Here is a 22,154-nt window from a genome sequence, read left to right as displayed (position 1 = left end):
AGCGGGACACTGCCTGGTTCTGCGCGCCCGGAGGCGGTGAAAGAGAGGAGGCTCCCACTGGGGAGCGGGGGGCCATAGCGGACAGTCCTACCTGCCACACGCCATATGCCGCTGCTGGGGCCCACACGCTGCTTGTTCCCCCCGCCGCCATTATCATCCACCTGCACGGCCGCCGGGGAGGAGAACTACAGCTCCCAGCAGGCCAAGCGGGACACTTCCTGGTTCTGCGCGCCCGGAGGCGCTGAAGAGAGGAGGCTTCCTCCGCATCACGGGAGGCGCGCGGGACCGCGCCGGGCTAAGCCCGGGCAAAGGGCGGGCCCTCTGTGGCCCTCAGAGGCCCGAGGAGGACGGGACGGGAGCACCCCCCTTGACCCCAACACTCTGCTAAGGTAACAACTTTTTGACTTTCCTGTCATTCTGGCAAGGGATTACCCCACTGGACTTTAGTTGACAATTCTCTAAATACCCCCAGATTTCCTTGAGGCCTTGTTATACCCTGACATTTGCACACCCCACGATGACTTGCAAGGGGTGACTAATATATCTATCAGCCAGAGAGGCTTGCGTTCTGGGTCACAAGTTCTTTGTAGGCCATCTCCGCCCACCGCCATTACGAATGAACCTGCCAAGACTATAGATAGCATATCCACCATCCAATCTTCCCACCCAACGAATGGTATAGCGCAACACCTCTCGCTGTTCGACGAGCTAAATTCCCTTTGCAAAACGAGGTATGCCACTGTGGAAGTCAGAAATGAAATCAAAACTTCCTCCCCTCGTCCCGATAAACGAACCAGTATTTCAACCCCAATTGCCAGCCCCCTGGAACACCCTTCACTACCCAAAAATGTCAATACACCAAACACAGTTCTTCCACAGTCCTTATCTAGCAAAAGGAAGTGGGATGGGGTCAAGCCCACAGGGAATACATCAAAACAACAAAAATTGTATTTTAGCTCCCCACTGACTGCAACTAACCCCCCTCTAAAATTGGAAGAAAAAATAGACCATATGGTAACCTTCTTCAATTCGAATTTTTTGTCCCAGATCGAACAAATGGTCAGTTCACTCATTTCTCCACTGATAGTCAAAATTACCACCCTAGAGGATAGGCTGCTGGGAATAGAGAAGTGTATTAAGGCCAACCAAACTCCCATTGAAAAATCTGTAGCACCCATCTGTTCCAACCCATCTGGTACAAATAGTAACAATCAAACTCATCCCCTAGTCCCTATCTTACCACCCTCCAATGCCCCTAAAGCTAACCCCAACCCGGCCCTTTACAATATACTGCTACAAGAGTAGAGCCTAATAATACAACTCATATACAGCTACCCCCGGAGGCTGCACCCTTTGTGTGTGTTCTTGCGGGAGTCCCAGCACTCAAACATGGAAAAATTGAGCGGGAACAAGACTTACTAAACAAAGTCACGTATTGGTTAACTAAAAACAGGCCACTGCCCCTAGGTTTTGACGGTACAATCATGTCTGTTAGAAGGGTGGGATGGCTAGGCCCCCTACAAAAAGATATTGACGGTGATCTTGTTTCAATAAAATTTAGAAGCAGTTTAGTCGTTCCCCACCTGAGAACTTTGTACCCCCGTGAAGGTGTTGGCCCTATATCCATCTGGGACCTACGCGACTTTTATCCAAGCATGGTATATACCCATCGACTAAAACCAAAGGCAGAGTCAGCTCACTCGAAGGGCAGAAGCACCCGTGCACAGTGTGGCCATGGCTTTTCCGCCTTCAATCACCCCGTAACAATGTACATTGGCCATGGGTATGGAAAACCATGAATTCTACTATGAAACCAAGGAACTTATTCATGCAGCACGGACAAATGTTTTTATCTTTTTGCCATTTTGTACTTTTGTATGTAACTTTTGTCATGAGTGTTTTTAAATGTATGTTTTTATGATTTTAAAGAAAAATCGAATAAAGCTCAAGAACGAACGTATATAAGTGAGTATACGTGAGAGTGAGAGTTACTGTATAAATTAGTATGCGTTTCTACAAGTGATTGCTTAAAAGGGTAAGTATGTGTAAGTTTCTGTAGCAGTAAGTGTGGTGGTGTGTGTATAACTGTATATGCAATTTAATGGATATTTGATACTTTGTTTGCATGTATGACTAAGTGTGCGAATAACTCTATGGATCACTGTCACTGTGTAACAGGATGTATAGGTGTATGAGTACATATGATGAGTGAGTACATGTATGAGTGACTGTATAAGACTGTTGTTAAATGAGTGAATGTGTGTGTAGATCCTGTAATTACTGAATAGGTGTGTTGTAACTGGTTTTGGTATGTCCATTGTTTTCAAAATGGTAGTTTCTATTTTTGCATGTGTGTATCAAAGGTTATATTAGGGTGAGAGGAGGTCTGCCACTCTATCACACGGATGATGTCATCAGTGATGTCATGAGTGATGTAATTTGAGATGTCATCAGTCATGTCACTGACCATGTCATGAGTGATGTAATATATGACGTCATCAGCAGTGCATTGCGGGCGCGTGAGTTATAGTCAGCTGAACTAACTATAACGGGGGAAGTTCTATGGTTTTGTATGAGTGAAATGCCCAACTAACTATAACGCCCATGAAACCTATGTTTTTTTTCAGTGAATTTCCAAGGTTTTTTAAAAGCTAATTCCTAACTATAAAGTGTCTGAAACCTATGGTTTTTTAAGTGAATTTCAAAGGTTTTTTAAATGCTAATTTGTAACTATAACGTTCCTGAAACCTATGTTTTTTTCAGTAAATTTCTAAGGATTTTTAAATGCAAGTTTCTACCAATGCCAACAGCGGTACAACAAGTGAAGAAAGAAGAAAAAACTCAGAAAGAAGCAAAAGAAAATGCAGAAAGAAGCAACAGACGTCCTCAAAGACAAAGAAAAGTGCAGGAAGAAGGAAGACGTGCAGAAAGAACAAACAGAGGAGCAGAAAGAGGCCTTGTTGCAAAATCATCCTGTACCCTCAACTTTTTCAGATGGGTAATGGTGGTAACTGACTCTGACTAACCAGTTCTAGAGCCAGTGCTATGTTAAAAGATACTTATAATAAAGTTAAAACACCTACATACACTAGAGAACACTATGCACTGCGGTACCCCTGTGATTAGCATGACCTCCTCTGTAAGCCCCTAGTATATAATAGGGCAGGGGGATTAAAACTACCTCATAAAAGGTGCCACAGGGCGCATTAGCATACTGGTGAAGGGAGGTGGGGGTCTGAGGTGACATGTGTGAAACACGCACTGTGGCAAGTTTTAAGTTGGGGGATCAAGTCCCCTTGAATCCTGAGGGTCCCTGGGGTCCAACTCGCCCACTAGGTATCTCCAGTAAGTGCCTCAGAGCTGCGTTGCAAGGAGGTGTAAAAAGGGGCATGGCCTGGACCACCTCTCAGCAACGGAGCGCAGTGGCAGCTACTGGAAGCACCTGGTGGGCTAGTTGGCCCCCGGGGGCCCTCAGAATTGAAGGGGAATTATTTTCCCAACTTAAAACGTGTCATAGGGCATGTTTGCACACGTCACCTCAGGCCCCGTCCCCTCCCTTCCCCACTGTGTAAACACACCCTGTGGCCATTTTAAGTTGGGAGATTAAGTTCCCTTGAATACTGAGGGTCCCTAGGGTTCAACTAGCCCACTGGGTACCCCCAGTAAGCGACACAGAGCTGCATTGCACAGAGATGTAAAAAAGGCACGACCTAGTCCACCTCTCTGCAACGTACCAATGAAAGGGAATTATTTCCCTAACTTCAAACACGCCGCAGGGCATGTTTGCACACGTCACCTCAGGCCCCATCCCCTCCCTTCCACCCTGTGTAAACACACCCTGTGGCCGTTTTAATTTGGGATATTAAGTCCCCTTGAATCCTGAGGGTCCCTAGGGTAAAATTAGCCCACTAGGTTCCTCCAGTAAGCGCCATTGCAGAGAGGTGTAAAGAGGGGAACGGCTTGCACCACCTCTCTGCAACGCAGCGCAGTGGTGTTTACTGGAAGCACCTGGTGGGCTAGTTCGCCCCCAGGGTCCCTCTGGATTGAAGGGGAATTCTTTCCCGAACTTTAAACGCGCCACAGGGCGTGTTTGCATACGTCACCTGTGGCTCCCCACCCTCCCTTCACCACTGTGCAAACGCGCCCTGTGGCGCGTTTTAAGTTGGGGGATTAACTCCCCTTGAATCCTGAGGGTCCTTGGGGGCCAACTAGCCCACCAGGTACCTCCTGTAAGCGCCACAGAGCTGCGGTGCAGAGAGGTGTAAAAAGGTGCGAGACCTCTGAACACCTGTCTGCAACGTAGCTCCCTGGCGCATACTGGAGATACCTGTTGGTCTAGTTGGCCCTCAGGGACCCTTAGTATAGAAAGAGAATGAATTCCCTAACTTACAACTCGCCACGGGGCATGTTTGCACAATGTTGAAGGAAGGGGGCGTGGTCTGAGGTGACATGTCTGCAAACCCACCCTGTGGTGCATTTTAAGTTGGGGAATTAATTCCTCTTCAATCCTGAGGGTCCCTGGGGGCCAACTAGCCCACCAGGTACCTCCTGTATGCACCAGGGAGCTGCGTTGCAGAGAGATGTTCAGAGGCCATGCCCCTTTTTACAACACTCTGCAACGCAGCTCTGTGGAGCTTATTGGAGGTAATTAGGTGTCAGCGGTGGTAGGCACTTGTGTTTGTCTACTACGCCAACTCCGGAAACTCTCCCTACTGCTGTCCGTCCCCACTTTTAGGCTGGCTGTCTCCGCTCTGATTTTGGCACGGCTGGACTACGGTAACTCCTTATATTTGGGTTTACCAAACAACCTTTTAACCTGACTCCAGGTAGAAATGAATGATGCGGCAAGGCTCATTTTTAATAAACCTCGGCGTACTAGGGCAACGCCTTTACTTCAGGGCCTACATTGGCTGCCAATTGCTCAGAGAGTCAAGTTTAAGAGCCTCTGTATTGCGCATAAAGTGGTCCATGGTTCAGCCCCTACCTATATTAAGGATTGCTTGACCAAATATACACCAAACAGGACCCTTTGGTCTACTAAGGCATGCAATTTGATGTGCCCTAGGTTCAACCTGGTGTCTAAAGGTGGCAGAGCTTTTTCAAGCACGGTCCCCCGAGCATGGAATTCTCTTCCAGTCACACTGAGGAAAGAAAATAATCTTCTTATCTTCAAAAAGAATTTGAAGACGGTTCTCTTTCTGGAAGCATTGGGGCCACTGTAGTGGGTGGCGTGGCGTTTTTTACTGGCGATGTGTGTCCTCTGTCAGCGCTTGGATACCTCTGGGTGATAAGGCGCTTTATAAAAATCATAATAACATAACATAACATAACATAAGAAATTGGGAAGGGGGCTGTGACCCCCTCCTGAGGCCATAATCTGCCCCGGGGACCCCATCCCCCGGGGGATGGCCATTTTTTAAATTTTGGTTTGGTTGTTTGGAGGGGGGCTGCCTTGCCCCCACCGTAGGCCATTTAAGGCCCCCGGGGCTGGCCTTACTTTTTTTTCTCAATTTTTTCTTCAAATTTTAATCTTTGAGGAGGGAGCCGCGTGGCCCCCCTCCCGGGCCACTAATAGCCCCGGGGACCCCATCCCCCTGGGCTGGCCCTCTCCGCTGGGTATCGTAGGGGGGCCCCAATCCCCCCCAAGTTCCCGCTGGCTCCAGCGTCCTGCGGCAGCCGCCATTGCTTTTCCACATGGGGAGCTGCTAAGATGCAGCTCCCTGAGTGGGTTGCATTTTCAAAGAGAGAGCAGGTTTCCCTGCTCTCTCTTTCAAAATACAAATCAAATTTGCTATGACAGGGCGGGAGCCAAGCCATAGCAAACTATAGTGTCCCGGGGGGTGGGCACCCCGGGACACTGCAGCAGCTGACCCTGGGAGGTGGCGGTCCCCAGGGCCACGACAAGGCTCCAAGAGGGGGGCCGCATGGCCCCCGTCCCACATTTTACAAAACCCCGGGAGGTGGTGGTCCCTGGGCTGGGGGTCCATCATGGACTCCCCAATTTGAATATTTAGAACCTCGGGGAGGTGGCAGTCCCCAAGGCACATGGGGGGGCTTTACCCCCATACAGGTTTTTTATTTTTATTTGTCAACAAACAAGCCCTGTGGGTGCCGGTCCCTGGGGCTGCAGGGGGCCGTGAGCCCACCGCATATATTCTGATAAAGCCCCAGAGGCGGTGGTCCCCGGGGCTTGGGGGGGCCTTTGAGCCCCCCACCCAGTTATTTACAATGCCCTGGAGGTGGCGGTCCTCTGGGCTGGGGCACCCCTTTGGGCCTCCCACCCATTTCTTACATTGCCCCTGGGATTTGGCCCCCCGTGGGCTGAATATTAACGAAGCACGGGAGTCTGCACTTCATATTTTTTTTTACCGGCAGGATCCGCGCACCCAGCGGTCATTTTGCTGATTTTTTAAAAAAAATTAAAACCATTTGGCCCTGGGGGTCCTTGTGGCATCCCCCTAAGCAGGCCTAGGGGGTCAGGGTATTTCTACCCTGCCCCCGTTTTGCGTTTTGCACATTTCTTTTACTGTTTTCTTGTGCCTCGGTTGTACCGAGGCACAAAATGGAGTGTTGACAGCCAATTAGCATACAGCTTGTCATTAGGAGGGTGCGCGGATCCTGCAAGGACATTGATATATATGTGATTTTTCTTTTGATTTTCTCAGCAACTACTGAATGGATTTACACCATTTAACAAAAAGGCACGAGTCTTTGGTGTAATTCTGTCCAGCAGCTCGGGCTGTAGCTGTTGCTAAAGGTCTCAATGGAAAATTGCTCTGGGAAAACACGATTTGGGTCCCTCCTTTTTTTTGCCCCCCACTTGATGAATCACCCCTAAACTTTCATAATAGGAGCGGACCGGAGCGCCCCACAAGTTTTGGAAATTTCGCGAAGATTCGTCGACCGGCGTAAAAGTTATTAGAAATAGAACGTTGGAAATTTCCTATGGAAAATAGGTCCTAACTATAACTACCTACTGGTGACCCCCAGTAGGTAATATATATATATATAGATATATGTATATATATATATATATCCAACAAACCTCCTGCAGCGCAGAAGGATAGTTATAGTTAGAACCTAGTTGCATAGGAAAAGCATTTTTTGATTTGCTAATAGCTTTGGCGGCGTTAGACGAATCTTCGCGAAATTCTCAAAAGAAAAATCTATCCAGGTCAGCTCCTATCCTTAAAGTTTGAGGGTGATTCGTCAAGCGGGGACTGAGAAAAAAGGGGGCTCCAAAACACTTTTTCCCCATGTTCATTTCCATAGGAAATTTTGCGACGAGCTACAGCCCGAACTGCAGAACGGAATCACCCCAAATGTTAAAGTAAGGTAGAGCTTGGTTTAGAAAGCGACCTTTTTTTAAATGGTGTCAATCCGTTAAGTAGTTTTTGAGAAATTAAAAAAAAAAGAGTGAAAAAATCTATTTCCATTAGGAAACTTTGTGCAAGGCTACAGCCGAAACTACTGAATTACTGACCGGAATTACCCCAAATTTGGCAAAAAGGTAGAGCTTGGATCAGAAAGCGGCCTTTTAAATGGTGTAAATCAGTTCAGTAGTTGCTGAGAAAATAGAAAAATAAAAGTTTCAATATCTGGGCAGAGCCTAGGTCCTGTGCACGAGCTTCACTGTGATTGGCTGGCAACACTCCAAACCAGGAAGTGTAGGCAGCCACCTTGTGACTCTGTAGAAGCGAATCACCAGAAAACAATGAAACAAAGGTATAAAACAAGAGAAGGTGGTAGGGTAGAAACATCCTGACCCAATAGGCATGCTTAGGGGGCCTCAGAAGGACCCCCAGGGACAATGTAAGCATTTTAATGAGACCTCGGGTGGGCTAGGTTTTTGGGGGGAATAAAAAAAAATAGCAGGTACTCACTGGGGCTGCAGGGGCCCGCTGGGGTCCCCACAGTCCAGGGGCTTTACTCATGTTGGGAGGGGTGTTGCATGTCCCCTCTATGTGCTTACAACTTTGGGGTCGTTTGACGAGGGTTTAGGAAATTTTCCCAAAAGTTTCTCTTTTTTGACCAGCTCCTATATTAAAAGTTTGGGGGTGATTGGTCAAGGGGGGGGCTGAGAAAAAAGGGGGGTCCCAAAACGTGTTTTCTCAATGCATTTTCCATAGGAAAATTTAGACAAGGCTACAGGTCAAACTGTTGAATGGAATTACGCCAGATTTGGCAGGGAGAAAGGTCTTGGTCCAGAAAGCGCTCTTTTGTAGAAATGGTGTAAATCTGTTCACTAGTTTTTGAGATATTAAAGGAAAAAATATATATATGTATCTGGTTGGTGCCTAGCTCCAGAGCACGAGCTTGCCTCTGATTGCCTGCTAACATTTCAAACCAGGAAGTGTTAGCAGCCATCTTGTGCGTCGCATCAAGTGAAAATATAAAAGTAAGGTTCAGGGGAAAATTTAATATAGCGGAGCTCTGTGTAATGATGATGTGGACACAGTGAAGGTTTAAGATTTATTAACAATAAAGGAGAAACAGGTGAGCGCCAGGCACCACGACTTCCACTCCAGGAGACCAATAGGAAGATAACCCTTTCACGCTCCCTGTGCCAACATCACCACTTTGCAGCTATGCCTTTAGAAGCCAGTCTGTCGGCACGCAGCTTTCTGCCTGTGCAAGCTAGTACGCTGCTCTGCCTCTACGTCTGCGAGCTACTACGCTGCTGTTCCTTTGGGAGCGGATGGCTTGTAGTTCTGCCTCTGTGAGCCGAGTGCATGGGCCGCAGTTGTCCCTCTGTGAGCCTGGGTGCAAACTGTTCTTAAGTCACACTATATTAGCAGTGAAAAGCCATTTTGTGATTCAGTCTATCAGCTGGCATCTGTCCGAGGCATTTCTGAAAACATACCGGAGCTCTTTCTGTGAGAGATACCCCTTTCACGCTACATCTCCCCACATTAGCAGGTAATGCACCCTCTTCCCACATCACCAGCATACCCACAACAACCTTCTTGGGCCCGGAAGTGTCCATCTGCGAACCATTAATAAGAAGATGCTTGTGAGGTTGGATAAATAAGAATCATAGGGCCCAATGTAGGTGGCCCAAATACCGGTGGGTAAGGGTAAATTTCACTGTTATCGACCGGTATTTAGGCATTCGTGATGTAGGGATGGATTTGGTAAATAGGAATCGGTAAATACCATTCCTCATTACCGATTTCTATATTACCGAATCTGAATTACTGATTCCTTATTTACCGAATCGGTAAATAAGAAACGGTAACAATGATAAGAGATGTAGGTAAATTCGGTATGCCAAATTTCATGAAAGGAGTCGGTAATTAACACTGACTGAAAGTAGGTGGTAATTATCTGCAGTGTATATAAGCAGTCCCAAAATGTAACAGTGTGATTACTATGGCGGCTTTCTATGTGATAGCGAGGCGGCTATGGCTACAGGCAGCAGGAGTGAGGATCTGGAGATGGGAGGAGCGCGTTTACGGACAGCACATCACACTCTTCCAACTGACTGAGGCTGATATCCATGAAAGGTACAGGCTACACCCCCACACCATCCTGGAGTAGATATGGGACCTGCACCCACTCCTGGAGCACCCAACATCAAGGGTGCACACCATACCACCACATGTGCATGTGCTCTGTAGCCTAAACCTACTTGCATCTGGCAGTTACCAGAGGGTGATAGCTGCGGTAGGTGGGCTGTCACAGAGTTGCCTGTCCCGTTTGTTTATCAAGTTCCTAGATGCCATGATGTAGAGAATGCATCACTACATTAGCTTCCCAAACACACAGGCGGAACTGCTGAAAACCAAAGACAGACTTTTACCAAATGGCACAGTTCCTGCATGTCATAGGGTGTATTGATGGCACACACATTCCAATCTGCCCACCTGCAGCCACTGAGTATATCTACAGGAACAGAAAGTCCACCAACTTCATAAATGTGCAGGTAATCTGCACCATCATGGCCGATTTTCCTGGGAGCACTCACGACTCAAACATCTTCCAGAACAGTGAGATCTACACATGCCTGACTGTGGGAGAATTTGGAGAAGGATACCTGCCAGGTAAATCACTGTGACACACCCTAATTGATACTGCAGATGAATGTGTTTTGGTGTATGTAATTAATGGCACTCTCTTTCTCACCAAGGCGATAGTGCATATGCAGTGCAGTCCTTTATCCTTACGCCCTACCTAAACCCATCAACCTCCAGTGAGAGACGATACAATGTGGCACACAAATTAGCATGCAACATTGTGGATCGCACGTTTGGACTGTTGAAAAGCAGGTTCCGCTGCCTCCACAAAAGCGGAGGTGCACGTCATTACACACCCATTTTCTGCTGCAAACTCATTGCAACTTGTGCTATGCTTCACAACCTTGCCACTAAGAAAGGAACAGAAGTTGAATTAACTGACTCTGAAGACGATGATGATGAATTTGCACAGCCAGAGCCCAATGCAGCAGGAGTGGTGCCAGCACTAGATGGGAGACAAAGACGGGCAGAGATCACACGCAACTATTTTTAACTGAGTATGGAGACACAGCCAGTTGTTATATGTAAACGACGTAGTTTTAATCATAGGGCACTATGCCACTACAGAAAGGGCTCAACCAGCCAGTTCAAATTGTGACAACCCCAAAAATATGTCATGGGTTACTTCACCCAATTTAGTGCACAAAGTGAGGGCTGCATCAGCGTCTGCGGCCATGCACCACAGTGCTGGATGCCATCAGCTGACTGTCTTCACTGGCTTTGGAGCTGGTGCCAGCCCCATGCCGTTTGCTGCTCCTCCGGGTATCAGTTGCAGGGGGAGTAAGGCTGCTGCAACTGGTCATCTCCTTACTGTCCCCCACATCCACAGGATACGTATTGGCAGACTGAGTTGTCAGCAGCACTTCAAGTGCAGTTGTTACCTTGACCAGCCCCCTAGAGACATCACGGCTGCAGTGTGCCAGCTCCTCTTGCATGGCCACAGAGCACCTGCAGAGCAGAGAAGTGGCAGTTGCTAGGCGGTTCACTGCCTTTGTATGGTGTTCCATCCTCTGCCTCTACCTGCACTGTGCCACCCTGTCCTCGTCCAGTTTGCTGCACAGAAGCATCATTGACTGGGACATGTCTCGCATGCCCTCAGCCATCTCCTTCATGCCATCAGCCAGCGTGGAGGTCATAGTGCTGATGCCCCTCTCAATGTTCCCCATGTTGTTGTTGAGGTGCTTAATTTTCCGCTGTATTGACTGAATTGCATTGCCTTGCAGGTGCTGCACCTTCACCATGTTTGGCTCCAGCCCTGCGAAGATACCCTGATCCTCACCCTGTGAAGGAGGACTGCTTTCCTAGGCACTGAGGAGTCTGGCACCTGTGTGTGCTCTCTCAGAGGTGGACTGCAAACCAACATTACTGCAGTTGATGTTCCCCCCTTGTGTCTTCTGAGGACAACTCCATCTCCTGGAGCGTGGCAACATCATGCCTCCTGGGTCTTACCACTGCAGGCGGTGTTGCTGCTGGTGAGGCTAGTAGTAGTGGTGACGCTGGCAGTAGGGGTGAAGCTGGCAGTAGTGGTGAAGCTGTCAGTGGTGGGGATGCTGGCTGTGGTGGTGAGGCTGACAGTGGTGGTGATGCCGGTGGTGGTGTGCCCTACACTTGCACTGGCATCCTCTGCTCTTTTCTTCTGGGGTGCCCTTCATGCCTTGCTTTGATCAGACCTGGGCGATGTCTCGCCTGTGGACAGAAATAGTACATTAGTTCAGTAGTCCGGCAGCCCTGCAAAGCTATACTAAATTTACATTTCTGGCACACTATCTCAATGTCCTCTGCTTGCTTATCACTGATGGGTGTCACATTCCTTGTTGTTCAGTGTAATTACTGTCATGATAGGTGTTTCACTGACTACATCTCCCATAATGCATTGCTGGTCTTTACAAAAACCTGTACTGAAGTGGGATTCCCACAGCCTAATCGGGGATTTGGGATAGGGAAGGGGGTGCACAATGCTGTGCATGCTTCCTACCTTGTTTGTAGCAGCACTAGCTGAGCTGTCTGCATCCCCGATTCCACAGAAACTTTCTGGCTCTATGGTGGACTCCACAAGCTGCTCAAGTGCAAACAGGGCAGGTGCCCTGTTCCTTCCTCCTTCTGTCTGGCTGGCTTGCTTTTTGTTCTCCGCCATCTTCTTCTTGGTGATGCTTCTGATGTCATACCACCTTTTCTTAGCACTTCAATGTCCCGGGGGTTCACTCCTATGACTTTCACCTGTTCCATGAATTTCTAGACAGATCTTCTTTTTTTCTGATTCAGCCACTTGCTAGGTCTGCTTCCCAAACAACTTGGTATGTTGTTTTACCACCTCCTCAACCAGCACCTGCAGCTCCCTTGTGCTGAATTTCAGCTTACTCTTCCTATCACCTCCTTCTCTTTCTGTGTCCTGGCTAGCCATTGTGCAAGTTTTGCACGGAAAGTTCACCCAGTAGCTAAGTCGTTCTCCTCTGCTCTCCCAGCCTCTCCAGAAGGTTCTGATTGAGTGCACCTGCATGGGTGTGGCCACTTCCTGGTTGAGAGGGCTGGTGGATACACAGGATTGGCTCATTCCTCCATTGCTGGTGTTTTGAATTTCTGATTCGATATTTACCGATTCGGTATTTACCGATTCAGAAATATTTACTGATTCGGAAATATTTACCGAATCGGATATACCGATCAGTATTGAGGATTCGGTAATATTTTTCTGATTTTTACAGAATCTGTAAATTATACCGAATTTTTATGTACATCGGAATTATCGATTTCTTAATACCAAATCAGTATTTCCAAGTTACCTACATATGGCCCTTAGTCATGTATAGATTTACATATAAAACATTTTATTAAACCAAAACAACAACAAATACAACTATGTACAGCTGTGGCATGTCATCGCTAGACCAGTTGTGATTCACAGCCTGCAAGACAAAAAGAAAGTTAACATGGTGCGTCATGCGTCCAGCAAATGAGATACAGAGAGAGAGAAAGAGAGTGAGAGAGAGAGAGGAAGGAAGAGAGAGAGAGGAAGAGAGAAAGAGTGAGAGAGAGGAAGACAGAGAAAGAGAGAAAGAGTGAGAGAGAGAGGAAGACAGAGAAAGAGAGAAAGAGTAAGAGAGAAAGAATAAGATACAAAGAAGAGAGAAAGAAAGAAACAGTGTGAGAGAGAGGAAGACAGAGAGAGAAAGAGTGAGAGGAAGATAGAGAGAGAAAGAGTGAGAGTGAAAGAGAGGAAGAGAGAAAGAGTGAGATACAAGGAAGAGAGAAACAGTGTGAGAGAGAGAAAGACAGAGAAAAAGAGAGAAAGAGTAAGATACAAGGAAGATAGATAGTGAGAAACAGTGTGAGAGAGAGGAAGAGAGAGGGATAACGAGTGAGGGAGAGGGAGAGAGAGAGAAAGAATGAGAGAGAGGAAGAGAGAAATAAAGAATGAGAGAGAGAGGAAGAAATGGAGAAAGAGAGAAAGTGTGAGAGAGAGAAAGGAAGAGATAGAGAGGGAGTGTTGACACTGGAGAAAATCTTCGCAGCTCACCTTTGTGCCACCGGTGTGTCTCCAACCACGTGCCGGGAGATAGTGCACCCTCAAGTTTAGTGATCTGAAATATAGTATAGAATTAATAATTGCAGAGTACATACAACTGCACACACGTAATTCTGCTTCACCAATGCGCAATGAGGCTGGTGCACCCCATTCACTCCCACTGCTTGGAGGTGTCTGTGCGCTCTTGTGCGCCTAGACTGCTGCACACTATCCACTCCCACCGCTCACAGGTGACTGCCCACTGCTGAAGAAAGAAGTCTCTCTACTCACCATCCGCCACAGGCATGTGTGTAAGATGGTCCACCATGTGTTTCTCATGCATTGAGGATGGCCACGCATCATTGCAGATTCTACGCACGTTCAGTTCTGGTGGTGTTGGGGGGTGAACGTCAATTCCTGATTCACAGCCTGTTAGATAAAAAGCAAAATAAGATTGTGCGTCATGCGTCCATCAAAGGAGAGAGGAAGATAGAGAGAAAGAAAGAAAGAGTGAGCAGAAGACAGAGAGAAAGAGAGAAATAGTGAGAGGAAGAGAGAGAGAAAAAGAAAGAAAGCGAGAGGAGGACAGAAATAAAGAATGAGAAAGATGAAGAAAGAGAGAGAAACAGTGAAAGAGAGGAAGAGAGAGAGAAAGAGGCACAGAGAAACTGGAAGAGTGGGAGAGAGAGAGAGAGAGGAAGATAGAAAGAGTGTGAGGGAGAGAAAGGAAGAGATGAGGAGGGAAACTGAGTGCCCACACTGTATACCAAACCGTCACAGCGTACCTTTATGCCACCGCTCTGTCTCCAACCACGTGCCAGGACCTAGTGGAACTCTCATGCTCCCACATCTGATAGTACAGAATGAGTAATGGCAGAGTATATAAGACTGTGTATGCCTAAATCGCTCTGCCCTTTCTGCATCCAGGCTGCTGTACCTCATCCACTCCCGCCGGCCAGAGGTATCTGTCCGATGCTGCACACCAAGGCCTCACTGCTCACTTTTTTGAGGTCAGGGTACCCTCCACATCATGCAGCTCTGTTCTGCAAGCTAACAGCTCTCATGTTTTGTACTGGTCTTGAGATTGCCATGGCAGAGGACATACTAGTGTACCAATCATCATTGCAGGTTGTACACCCGCTCCGTGCTTGCGGTGCTACTAACTCAGTGACAAGTGAGGCCACGCACGTGGCAGTAGGCCCTCGCTGTTAGGCTCTGGCCTACACTGCGGTACAGCAGAGCGCACAAAACATCAGGTGTCCGGACCATCAGGACGGGCCATCACCGCGGCGGTGTAACTGTGCAGGCCTCAATGCATGCGTTGCGAGCAACTCTAAAATGGCATAGAGCATGTGCGCCTGGTCTTTTATATTAGCAGGATTACGTGTCCTGTGACACCTGTGCTGGATGGGTGTGGTGTGGGTGTATACCAGCTGTGAGGGAGTGGCTGTGGCATCAGTGTTGCCAGATTGGGCTAAATCATGCACAATTGGGCTATATTTGTTCCGGTTGTGCAGTAACATTTTGATTTGTGCTAGTTGCCAGATTATAAATATATATACAGCGCTCCAGCAAAGTAGTATGTTAAAGTGCTTTACTAGACAAAGATTTACTTGACAGCCTGCTGCAACATCAATTCCAATGCATTCACCGCCTGCTTGACGCTGTCCCTCCCCCTTCTTCCTTAAAGTAGAAATTTTGGGCTACTTTGGGCTACTTTTTGGTTGGCTTTGTGGTAGAGAATGCTTAGAAAATCTGGCAACACTGTGTGGCATAATAACAGCTAGACCTGTGACCAGCAGATCACTACAATGAAAATCTGGGCCATGTAGTGGTGTTGTCCTCCTCTGTGAGCGTAAGCGGAGTGGGCTGGCCTGGAGTATGCCAGTCCAGCGTGAGGCTGTGGAGAATGACTGTGGTGCTATGGTCGTGGCTCCATCGTGAGCTCTATGAGTAATCAAGTGATGCCGGCAGAGTTGCCAGATTGGGCTGGATCATGCACAATTGGGCTATATTTTTCCCAGTTGTGCGGTAAAATTTTGGTTTGTGCTAGTTGCCAGATTATAAATATATATACAGCGCTCCAGGAAAGTAGAATGTTAAAGCGCTTTATTAGACAAATATTTACTTGGTATCCTGCTGCAACATTAATTCCAATGCATTCACCGCCTGCTTGACGCTGTCCCTGCATCTCTTTCCTTAAAGTAGCAATATTGGGCTACTTTTTGGTTGACTTTGAGTTATAAAAAGCTTAAAATATCTGACAACACTGGATGCAGGTGGCCGTGTTAGAGTGCTCTTGTCACCCGGTTTGCAAAAGCCAAAGTGTCACTCTGTGAGCCAAGTCCAACAACATGGCCAACATGGGGAATCACTGACCCTATATTCATCCATAGTTCCACACAAGAAAGATGGTGGACACAAGACATCTGTGTGGATATGAATATGTATTGCACAGTGGAGTGTTGCAGCTGTGGAAATACAGGGCCATGGAAAGTTGAAGTTTCCGTTTTTGGCACATGGAGGGCAGCCAATTTGAGACAAGCTTGTTGTCGTAGTTAGGCTGCAACAACATATGTACTTATACAATCACTCTGACGATCCTCACGCACTTATAAATTCACTAAACACTCTGCTTGCAGTACTCTAATGATGCAGTCTCTACGTACGTACTTGAACAATGACCGAGACAAAGTTACAAAACTAACGTTTTCCCCCACTGTCAAAGGTAATATGGTTGCTTACGCTGTGCAGAGCACTATATAATGTGGTAGGGCCCAGGGGCAGCATGTTGCATACATAATGAACACACGGACACAGATAGATAGTGGAACTGCGTACGGGCATGTGCTCTCGACTCCTTTTTATTACCACGGTCACATGTTCAGGGACGTCTGTGGTGGATGCGTGTGGGGTGATTGTAAGCCAACCCTCCGGGAATAGTTGGTGCTGGCAACAAGTACGACAGTAATCATTGGATCAGACGCAGAGATTCAATCATAAAGGGTCAATGATTTATGCTGCACTGAGGTACGGGTACCAGATATGAAATAATACAGAAAACATCCTATTGTAAAGGGTTCATGACTTGTGATACACTGAGGTAGGACAGCAGATGTGAAATTATACACAAAATATTATATCAGAAAGGGTGCTGTACTGAGATAGGGGCATCAGAAGCATTTAGCGTCTACGCAGCCATCGATGATGCGTAGTGCGGGCGAACCACACTGGATGCAAGGCCTATTGCCTACTGGACTGTGTTATCTGCAATCACAATTCGATGTGAATTGTGAGCCTTGCTATCGGTAGTGTACATCGAAGGCAGTAGTCAGCACAGACATCGAGGAATGTTTTTAGTCACTTTCTCTTGACAAAGTTTGAATACATAGAGTAGAATTCTCTCTGTGATAAATAAATCATGTTTCAATTTAAATTGTGAGCTCTGCTGACCGCAGTATAGGTATATGGAACAAAAGATAAAACATTTATGGAATACACTGAGGAAATCTTGGTTGTTCTGAGTACAATTGTAAAGTATGGTATTCTGAAGCTAGAATCTGAACTGGTCGTTCATCATATCGGTTACTTTTTCCAGCAGGGAACAGTTGTGGAAAACAACGAGCTTCCAAACTTGTTTCCCACACACTCATGGGAGTTCCTTTGACTTTTTTCATCTGGAACAATTCAATAGTATCTCCTATCAGTTCTTTTGAATTTAGAGGATGTATAGTGTAATGTTAATAAATGTCTTCTTTTCTTGAATTATCCACTTGAAATATGTGGTTCATCTTCTATGTCATTTCTTCTTCTTCTACATTTACAATTTTATAGTAAATATTGTTTTGCACCAGATATAATGTAGCCTTTTGGTCTTTCATGACATGTACTAACTCTTGCCATTTTTTCCGACTCTTTGTGGGTACACCATTAACAAGAATGACTACAGGTTCAGTATCCTCTCTTTCTACACCAACAGTTTCAACATTTTTCTTAAAATCTAAAAGTAATTACACAACTCTTCATTTTAAACCTCTTTCTAGATCTATTGGAAGCAGCATACCTGTTTTAGGCTGCATACGAATTTTAGCCTGAAAAGGGTGCACAGATTGTATATAGATGGCCTCATGTATTAAAATCTGTAAGTTAAGGAGGTATAGCTACTAATTCTAAGTCATTATGGACAGCTCTAGCTGGCATTTTGTTCTCTTCTAATTTATTGTAACAATATATACAAACACATTGTACAGTACCTAACTCAAAATGACTCTCCACAAACAGAAAAGCAGCAAATTCTCTCCATTTATCATTATTTTCCTTTTCACTTTTTAAAAACACATCTACATTCCTAGTTTGAATTTTATAATGAGTACTTTGGCAACAAATACAAACATCGTTGGGATTTTCAGCAGAAACTACTTTGAACTTTGTTATTTCTCTTTAAAACTTCACATTAGTCGTATCTTCCATCTCTTCTTCAACACCAACACTTATCAAACTCTCACTTTCTCTGCAATCCTCTTCACCAGAAAAGAAACGTAACTCTATATCAGCACAAACTTTTTTACATCCCAACACTGAACCATGCAAATGAGTTGTAATAATTTCATTTAGACATAATGCAGGACTTTTCACATATTATAATCTTCACAACTAATTCTAAGTCATTATGGACACCTCTGTCTTTTGTCTATTGAATTCTGCCTTAATAAGGCCATGAGGCAATGACTTATGGTGCACTGAGTTAGTAGTAACTTTGGCACTGAGCATGTACATACATACCCTGTGATGATGTGTGGTCCGGAGGGGCCGCACTGAGAGCAATATTTTTTGTTTATTGAATTCTGTCACGTGGCCTTCTGAATAAGGCCACGTGGTGCTGACTTATGGTGCAGTGAGTTAGTGGCACCTGAAGCACTCAGCGTGTGTGCACCCTGCAATGATGTGTGGTCCGAGAGGGCCGCACTGGGAACAATTTGTCTTGCGTACTGGACTGCGTCCTCTGCAATCGCTACTCCATCTGAATTGTGAGGCCTGCTGTCCGCATTGTAGATTGAAGGCAGTAGTCTGTACAGATATAAGTCTGCGGTACTGTGCCACTGGGTTTGAAGGGGGCCTGTGTCGAGGAGGCCCAAAGTCATGGCAGCAGCCAAGTGGCAGGGTGAGGTCCGCCGCTCTCGCTAACTCGTTGGCCTTCACACTAGTGAACCATGCCCAGAGCCCCGGCTTATTTATTCATACTCCTACACTGGAGTGGTGTACGTTGGACCAACCCACTGCGCTTCCACTTCCAGGGGAGGACAACACAGATACATGTCTGAGATCTTCCCCACTGCCTGAGGTAACAGGGTTGCTTCTATTGTGGACAGCACTACAAGCAGCAGCAGTATATGTACACATGGAGAGGTTTGTGCTCTGCATAGTGAGGTCTGTCCAGCACAACACTGCTACACTTGGTATTGTGTGCATTATTATTATTGATGGGGGACTTGCATCCGTCACACATACTTGGTTGCCATATCTGCCAACATTCAAGTATTGTGTGGCTGAGGGACCATGCCGTTTTTGGAAGGTCCGCTGTCCTGTTCTGCACTGCCTCGGTGGTAGTAGGGAGGGGGGTGGTCTGGGGGGACGTCCTGAGGCTGGTGGCAGTGAGTGTTGTGGCCTTCATGAGTGTTTTTAGCTGCGTGACAGTAACTCTATGACTTATGTTGCGCTTCAGATGTGATTCTGGGCTGTGCTCCCTTTCACATTGTAGGTAGTCATCCTGGTTTACACCAGTAAAATGCAGATGTTAGATTTCTACTGCAAACATGGCTTATTGCCTGTTTTTGGATCGCACCCCAGATTTGGCTGCTCATTGAAAATTTTGGGAACTGGTGCTTTTGTGTTATTTTTGCACTTAGACGTCTACTTCACATATTATTACCGTTAGTTGTTGTTCTCATTTGTGGCAATTGTTTTTGGGGGGAGCTATTGCCGTTTTCACTAGTTTAGAATGAAGTGATAATTAAAAATCACTGACAAACTATAGGTTTGAAGAAGAAAATAATTTGAAATTAGCATTTAAGAAACCTTTGAAATTCACTGAAAAAACCATAGGTTTCAGGGACATTATAGTTAGAAATTAGCATTTAAAAAACCTTTGAAATTCATTGAAAAAAACATAGGCTTTAGGGATGTTATAGTTAGAAATAGCATTAAAAAAAACATAGAAATTCACTGAAATAACCATAGATTTTATTGACGTTATAGTTAGTTGGACATTTCACTCATACAAAACCATTGAAATTTCGCCGTTATAGTTAGTTGAGCTAACTATAACTTGCGCCCCCGCAATGCACTGCTGATGACTTCACATATTACATCATTCATGACATGCTCAGTGACATCACTGATGACATCACTGATGACATCTCAAATGACATCACTGATTACATCATTGATGGCATCATCCACGTGAAAATCTGATGCACCTCCTCATACCTTAATAAAACCTTTGATACACCCATTCTAAAATACAGACTACATTTTTGAAAGAATAGAGACACCAATACCAGTTATTACGTACGCATTCAAGGATTCCTAGGTCTACACACAGATCATCTCATTCATCCATACAATTAGTCATAGATGCAGTGACTCATCAATACAACAATATAATAGGCACTCATACACCTATACAAACACTCACACACCACCACTCATCCAGAGTTACTCAAACACCTGGTCAGTCATGCAAAGAATCAATCACACTTCTATGTACTCATCTATACAGTTATACACACACAACCTCACTTATTCATACAGATACTAACATATACTTACTCTCTCATACAAGTACACACTGATCAAATACAACCACTCTCACAATCACTGGCTGTCATGTATAGTTATTTATATACTCTAACTCTCCCATGCACTGTGTTTTACATATGTAGTTACTTGGACATGTAGCACTCAGATATGCATTCACTCACCAACACACCCATACACACACTCACCCACTTATATAGGTGTTTCCACATGTACTCTTGAACTCATACACTCAGTGAATGAAGCACTCATATATCAATGCACATAGTCACACACCTCCCATCCACTCACATATACACTCAAGGACCCAAATACTCATGCAACCAAAGAATAATCCATATAGACACTCGTGTAGCTACTCACCAACCAATGCAGCAGCTTACACAGTAATAGATAGACTGATACAGACATTCACACAGTTTAGTCACTAACCCATGCATTTATTAATAAACATTTAATCACTCACTTGTACAGTCAGTCACACATCTACTAAATCCTCCATCCAGACACTTATACACCCACTCATTCTTCAATACTACTTGGCATATATATAAAACATATCTAAACTTTAAAGAAAAACACAGTCACTGAATGATGTCATCAGTGATGTCATTTGAGATGTCATCAGTGGTGTCACTGACCATGTCATGAATGATATAATATGTGACGTCATCAGCAATGCATTGCGAGGGCGTGAGTTATATGTAGCTCAACTAACTATAACGGTGGAATTTCAATGGTTTTGTATGAGTGAAATGTCCAACTAACTATTACTTCAATGAAACCTATGGTTTTTTCAGTGAATATATATATATATATATATATATGTATATACATATACATATACATATACACACACACACACACCTTACATTTGTCTTTGAAGACAAATCTATACACATTCAGTAAATCCCACTTAAAATGATATTGTCTAGAATTTTAGTATTTTGAGATTGTATGGAAAACAGGAATACTATTTTATTAACACTGTACTTCCTAGCTTCCAAAATAACATGTACAATTTTGTATTTTGTTGTAACATATAAAAGTATTTTGTGATGCGAGTAAAAAGGCCACACCTTTAAATGTCTACTAGGGGCAATCAAAATGTGAAAGGTGAACAGTTAACTTTCTTTATGTATCAGACAACGATCTTCACTATGTTGCAGTGCTAATAAGATCTGTGATCTGTGTGAGCTAAGAACAATTTTTGTATTCAAATCTCTGAATTATTTAGCAGACGGTGCATTATGTGCCAACTTTGTTAATTTCATATTACATAGAAAAAGCTGCAGCCACATAATTGAATATTTTTAGTGACCCCTACTGTAACCAACAGTCCCTTTTCATGAAATCAAGCCAAGTAATGATGTACATTCAAATCTAGAACATCCACCCAAAGTCTCCTCCCTGGATTATCGCATATTAAGAGCAGCCACATTAGTGGCTGTATTTTATATAATATTGGGTTAATATTACACCCAAATGTTGAAAAGGTCTGGAAATTGAAAGGAAACAAGGTTAGGTTCGATGCTGAGGTTTGAAGGAAAATGTCATGACACTTATTTTGTACTGTTAAAGCTGCAAATACAATATTTTTTTATAGTTAACTAATCTATAATTCTGCACACCAAATTGGGAGTGATGGCACTGTAAATGAAGCCTTCAACAAACAATAAAACACATTCTCAAAACCAATTACGTCTGACCAGAACTACTCTAATTGGAGATGACAGCTCCTTCAATAACAATCAAGAAATACCAGAAAGCTGCACTATAATCCAAATATTAAAGCTGTGATCAGTTAGAAAATTATAAAA

At 45.1% G+C, this 22,154-nt stretch overlaps 1 protein-coding gene across 1 annotated transcript in view; it reads right to left on the bottom strand.

Annotated features, from left to right (window-relative positions):
• The window catches only part of LOC147733072 (uromodulin-like), a 236,180-nt gene that overhangs the window by 115,799 nt on the left and 98,227 nt on the right, over positions 1 to 22,154 (bottom strand). The window lies entirely within an intron of this gene.

Source organism: Lissotriton vulgaris, chromosome 2_1, assembly GCF_964263255.1.
Source record: "Lissotriton vulgaris chromosome 2_1, aLisVul1.2, whole genome shotgun sequence".
Lineage (NCBI taxonomy): Eukaryota > Metazoa > Chordata > Amphibia > Caudata > Salamandridae > Lissotriton > Lissotriton vulgaris.
This window is presented reverse-complemented; position numbering and strand designations above follow the sequence as displayed.